The sequence below is a fragment of the Rhincodon typus genome, chromosome 14 (assembly GCF_021869965.1).
Source record: "Rhincodon typus isolate 14 chromosome 14, sRhiTyp1.1, whole genome shotgun sequence".
In the NCBI taxonomy this organism is placed as follows: domain Eukaryota; kingdom Metazoa; phylum Chordata; class Chondrichthyes; order Orectolobiformes; family Rhincodontidae; genus Rhincodon; species Rhincodon typus.
In genome coordinates, this window is record NC_063345.1 from 23,563,981 (window position 1) to 23,569,980 (window position 6,000).

Here is a 6,000-nt window from a genome sequence, read left to right on the forward strand (position 1 = left end):
GGTGAGATCACACTTGGGAGTAATATGTGCAGGTTTTGTCTCTTTATCTGTGGAATGTTCTGTCTCTGGAGCAAGTGCAACAAAGGTTTACCAGACTGATTCCTGGATGGCAGGACATATGAAGAGAGACTGGATCAGTTAGATCATATTCTCTGGAGTTTAGAAGAGTGAGGGGATCTCACAGAAGTCTATAAAATTCTAATAGAACTGGACAGGGTAAATGCAGGAAGAATATTCCTGATTGCCAGGGAGTCCAGAACCAGGACTCACAGTCTAAGGATATGGGATAGACCATTTGGGACTAAGAAGCAGAGAGATTTCTTCACTCAGAGTGGTCAGCCTGTGGAATTATCTACCACAGAAAGCGGTTGAGGCCAAAATGTTTTCAAGAAGGAATTAGATATAGCTTTACGGCTAAAGGTGTCAAAAGGAATGGCCAGAAATCAAGAACAGAGTACTGAGTTGGATGATCAGCCAGGATCATACTGAATGGTACTGCAAGCATAAAGGATCAATGGTGTACTCCTGCATTCTCTACATTTCTGAGACAGCTTCTAAACAATTGAAAGGAAAATATGCTGTGGTATACAATGTTTGCGGCCATATTTCATCATCACAATATGACCTCACAAAAGAAAAATTGAGCAAATGTCTTAATATTTATTTTGGAGTTGAATATGGGCAGATAATGAAATATGAAAATCATAACACATTCAATGACAAACTTCACTCCAATTGGTCATATTGAACTTGAAACATTAACTCTTTTTCATTCACCACAGTTGCTGCCAGGCCCATTGAGTTTCTCCAAAACTCTGGTTATTTCAAGCAACAGCATTTTGCTTTTGTCATTACAATTGGTTCACGCATACGAACACGAATTAACAGCAGAAATAAGCCACTCGCTCCCTTGAGCCTGCTCTGCCATTCAGTAAGACCATGTCCTCTTTATCATTTACTTTCCTATTTATCCTTGTATCACCAGCAAATTTGGCATTTGGTCACTTTATCCAAATCATTTATACAAAATGTAAAGAGGTGAAGTCCCAGCCGATGTTCCTTCTAAACTGTGTGCATGCCACGCAAGGTGATTGCCATCATCATGCTAATCACAGCATGCATTTTCAGTTCAAGAAGGTGATGCTGTGCACAGCAAAAAGAAATCAGAGGAATGCTGGCTCTAGCACTCGTTACATCTTGCCAAATAGAAAATTGTGAATTTATATTTGCTGTTTACTGGTAGTTCGCCAATCTTCCATTCATACCAATCTGTTCCTGCCCCTACATCATGAACTTTTATCTCCCACCTCTGATGTGGTGTCTTTACCACAAGCCTTTTGGAAATCTAGCCACAGTACATGCAATCTTGCCTGGTTACCTTGACCTTTTTGAAGTGCCCTGCAACAATATCTTTAATAGGAGTTTCTTACATAATCACTACGAGTCATGTTATGCCAATTGGCCTATCATTTTCAGCTGTCATTCACCCTTTTTGAATGAGTTACAGTTGGAATTTTACAGTCAAGTGGAACTTTCTCCAAGTCTAGAAAATATCCCAATGAGGTTCTGAGGAAGGATCACTGGACCAGGAATGTGAACTCTGATTTTTTTCTTTACAGCTCCTGCCAGATTTGCTGAGCTTTTCCAGCAACTTCTGTTTTTGTTGCAATGAGGATGCTACCTTCTGAACAGAGGTCGAGTAAACTGCACCTTTTCGCTCTGGAGTTTTGTAGGATGAAGGGTGATCTTATTAAAATACAGAACATCCTGAAGGGGCTGGACGGAAAACAAATGGATGCTTCTGCTAGTCGGGGACTCAGTCTCAGGGTAAAAGGTTGTTCACTTAGCATTGAGCTAAGGAGAAATTTAAAAGAATTGAGAGTCTTGTGTATTCTTTACCCAAGAGGTTTGTGGAACATTCTATCCTTGTCTATATTTATCTAAGGCTAGCATAAGCAGACTTTTGGATTCTCAGAAAACCAAGGGATATGAGAAGCAGTTGGGCAAGTGGAATGGAACTTAAAGTAAATCATGATCGTGTTCAGTGGCAGAACAATCTTGGCAGACCATATGATCTACTTTTGCTTCTATCTTGTCCTCTTGTGCATAGCAAGTTAAACACAGTAAATGTTCAAAGGTACTCTACAGGAGCAGAATTAGACAACATGAGATAGGAATTAAAAACTTGATCTATGTGGCATATATTGCTTATATTCATACTCTCCTCCCTCTTTAGAGAATGGTGTGAAGTGCTGGGAAGATTTTGCAGGTTGATCAAAAACTTGGTTTAAGCCACATGATGCTCCTCGTGGTCAACAAGCTTTAGAATGGGACTTGAACATTAGGCCTTCCAGCTCACAGTGACTCAGTGGTTAGCACTGCTGCCAGGGACCCAGGTTTAAATCCAGCCTTAGGCGGTGTCTGTGTGGGTTTCCTCTGGGTGCTCCAGTTTCTTCCCACAGCCCAAAGATGTGCATGTTAGGTGGATTGGCCATGCTAAATCGTCCACAGTGTCTGAGAATGGTGGATTAGCCATGGAAAACGTGGGGTTACAGGGATAGGGTGGGATGCTCTTCAGAGGGTTGGTATGGACCCGATGGGCCGAATGGCCTGCTTGCACACTGCAGGGATTCCATGATCTCAGGAAGTAGGAGCTGGAAGGCTCCTGGAGAATATGAAGAGAACCTTCAAGAATGTCTATTCAACAACTGGTAAATGATTAAGACTAACCATGCAATTACCATAAAAATATGCAGTATTGTTATAAACTAGTGGCTTTACTTACTTCAGTGTCTCTGAAGCAGGATTTTAGATTTTGGCTGTCCTCAAATTTTCTTCCTATCTTTCTCATTCTTACCTCAACCCCTCCCTCTCCCCAGAGGGTGGTCAATCCAATCTGAACAGAAGGTTGGAAAACTTAAACTAAGGCTATGAATTAATAATTACTATGAACAAAGATACCTTTGAATGCAAGTTCACAGTTCCTTGAAAATAGAGTCACAGGTAGACAGGATTGTGAAGGCGGCGTTTGGTATGCTTGTACTTATTGGTCTGTGCATAGAGTGTAGGAGTTAGGTGGTCATGTTGCAGCTGTACAGGACATTGGTCAGGCCACTTTTGGAATACTGCATTCAATTCTGGTCTCCCTGCAATAGGAAGGATGTTGTTAAACTTGAAAGGGTTCAGAAAAGTTTTACAAAGATGTTGCCAAGGTTGGAGGGTTTGAGCAATAGGGAGACACTGAATAGGCTGGGGCTATTTTCCTTGGAACATCAGAGGCTTATAGAGGTTTATAAAATCATGAGGGGCACAGATAGGATGAATAGTCAAGGTCTTTTCCACAGAGTAGGGGAGTTCAAAATAGAAAGCATACGTTTAAGCTGAGAGGGGAAAGATTTAAAAGGGATGTAAGGGGCAACTTTTTCATGCACAGGTGGTGCGTGTTGGAATGAACTGCCAGAGGGAGTGGTGGAGGCTGATACAATTACAACATTTAAAAGGCATCTGCATGGGTACATGAATAGGAAGAGTTTAGAGGAATATGGGCCAAATGCTAGCAAATGGGACTAGTTTAATTTAGGATATCTGGTCAGCATGGATGAGTTGGACCAAAGATTGTACTGTACATCGCTGACTCTGAATTATGATATAATCACAATTTGTTCTCAACAAAGTCATTAGCTTTCTGATAATACTTTTTAAATAACACTTTCATTTATTCAATAACTAAAAAAAGTAAAGTAATGCTACAGAGAATAACAGCCTGTGAGCGACTCACTTTGAGCAAGAGGAGGGATCGAGTGGTATACGCATTTTCTTAAAAGCTTGCGTTGAACACCAACATTCAATTTAGTCCAGGTATACATCATACATAAATCATCTAAACACTTCAATTAAATTCTACACTGATGTAACAAGTTAAGGCTCACCAGATGTGCTATTATTCCTCGACACCACCTATACTATTATAAGCTCTCACCATAATAACAATACATTTTCACCACAAGTTCACTTGTGTCATTTTCTTGCTTGCCATACAACAGCTATATTATTACAACTTTCAGTTCTATAAAATAGCTCACCATAAATCTATATAGATAGTGACTTACCACTTTGTTAGGCACTATGTCAGCTAACGTACTTAATTGTTTTCTTGTCTTTGAATCACTGGGATGTAGATCCAAGTCTAAGTCCATAGCACAACCACATAATTTAGGCTGACACTGGTCTGTAGTGTTGAGAGTGTGCTGCACCACCCGTGGTGCTATCATTTGGAGGTCCAAAATGGATAGAATCTGCCTCAAAAGCGATGTCCCTCATAATGAAAAGTGCAAGAATCATCACATCAAGATCATAGAATCCATACAGTGTGGAAACAGGCCCTTCGGCCCAATAAGTCCACACGACCCTCAGAACATCCCACTGAGACACATCCCCCTACAACCCACCTAACCTACACATCCCTGAACACTATGGGCAATTTAGCATGGCCAATCCACCTAAAACTGCACATCTTTCAACTGTGGGAGAAAATTGGAGCACCTGGAGGAAGTCCAAGCAGACACAGGGAGAATATGCAAATTCCACACAGTCACCTAAGGGTGGAATTGAACCCAGTACCCTGTCGTTGTGAAGCAGCAATGTCTAGCAGCAAAGTTGTAGTACCCATGAGTAGTCAGGAACTAGGAGAAAAAAGCCTTTAAACTATAAAAACAGAAAAAACATAAGCTTTCCTCTACAGGACAATTTAGGGAAAATAAAATGTAAATCTGCACTGTAAATCGTTTAGTCTTCATTTCTCAGTTAGAGCCAACTGCAAACATCAGGCTTCTTTTCTCCACTGCCAATTACCTTCTTAAAACACTTTGCTGTCCCTCCATCAAGTTATAAAGATGGGGATCACCCTTTACTCAGCTGCCTTTCCACTCAGCCAAGGCTCAGCGCAGCCTAGTCCTGAACTACGTATTTTTTCCGTTAATTTCTGCAGCTCCCTAATAACACACTCAAAATTTATCTCGTTCATGTGACTCACTTCTGCTTCTCTCCCCAAAATCCCACGACCTCACATTCAGCCATCTGGGCTGCAAGCTTTGAAATACCCAATATTAAACTGCCCGATTCTTTATCTCATTTTTTTTAAAAAAGACCCTTCTTAAAGCCTATCCCTTTGATCAAGCTGCTAGTCAGCCCCCTCACGTCTCCTGTGTCAGTGTTTGTGTGGTTATATTTCTGTGAAGAATCTTGAGATGTTTTTGTACATTATAAATACAAACTGCTTCAAAGTCACTAATAATCCAACTCACTTCCAATACTAGCTTTCCTTTAACACACAACTTCAAAATACATCTGCACCAAGTTTCCACAAAATATTCAATTCCTACGCAAGAACCTTCGTTCTGTCTGATAGTGTTATTTCTCATTCTGTTTCCTGGAATTTGCCTGATTCTATTGAAGATATTGGATTATTATTAATTCCTTTGTTACGCTGTGTTTGTTTTCATGCTGATCCATGTTAGGACCTGTTGTTTATTTAAAAGATTCCAAGGGATTGAAGCTTTAACTCGTTTCTCCCTCACCGTTGCACAAAAAGCACGTTTTTTTTGTAACTTATAAAAGAAGAAAAGCTTTATATTTAGACTACAGCATCACCAGCTGCTGCTCACCTTAGGCCTCGACCGAGCACTTCACTTCTTCCCGCTAACGACACACCACCAAAGACGACTACTACCTCCGGAACGGATCATCGCCACCAAAGATTCCCGGAAGGATGGGATTGAAGAGTGGAACCCGCGCTGCGCATGCACACGGATGACTTTCGTGGCATGGGGCGGGACTAGATGGTGCTGACGTCACCGAACATGGAGTGTCAATCAAAGGATGGAAGGGGAGGAGGGAGAGGACAATGTTGGATAGTTCTTCATAAAAGTATAGAGGGGTCACTGGGTACAGTAAGCACAAAAACACCAACAAAAGTGTGTTTTCAAATAACGCTCAACAAAT

The 6,000-nt window shown here is 41.0% G+C and overlaps 1 protein-coding gene across 3 annotated transcripts in view; it reads right to left on the bottom strand.

Moving 5' to 3' along the window:
* Positions 1–5,792, bottom strand: part of atp7a (ATPase copper transporting alpha) — an 88,523-nt gene extending 82,731 nt beyond the window's left edge. For 2 of the 3 annotated variants that reach the window (XM_048605055.1, XM_020512035.2), the window contains exon 1: positions 5,664–5,792. The gene's annotated coding sequence lies outside the window, so the exon portion shown is untranslated. Of the gene's footprint in view, positions 1–2,961; positions 3,147–5,663 lie in introns of all 3 variants that reach the window. The other variant, XM_048605053.1, reaches the window with a different exon arrangement.
* Between the last annotated feature and the right edge of the window lie 208 nt (positions 5,793–6,000).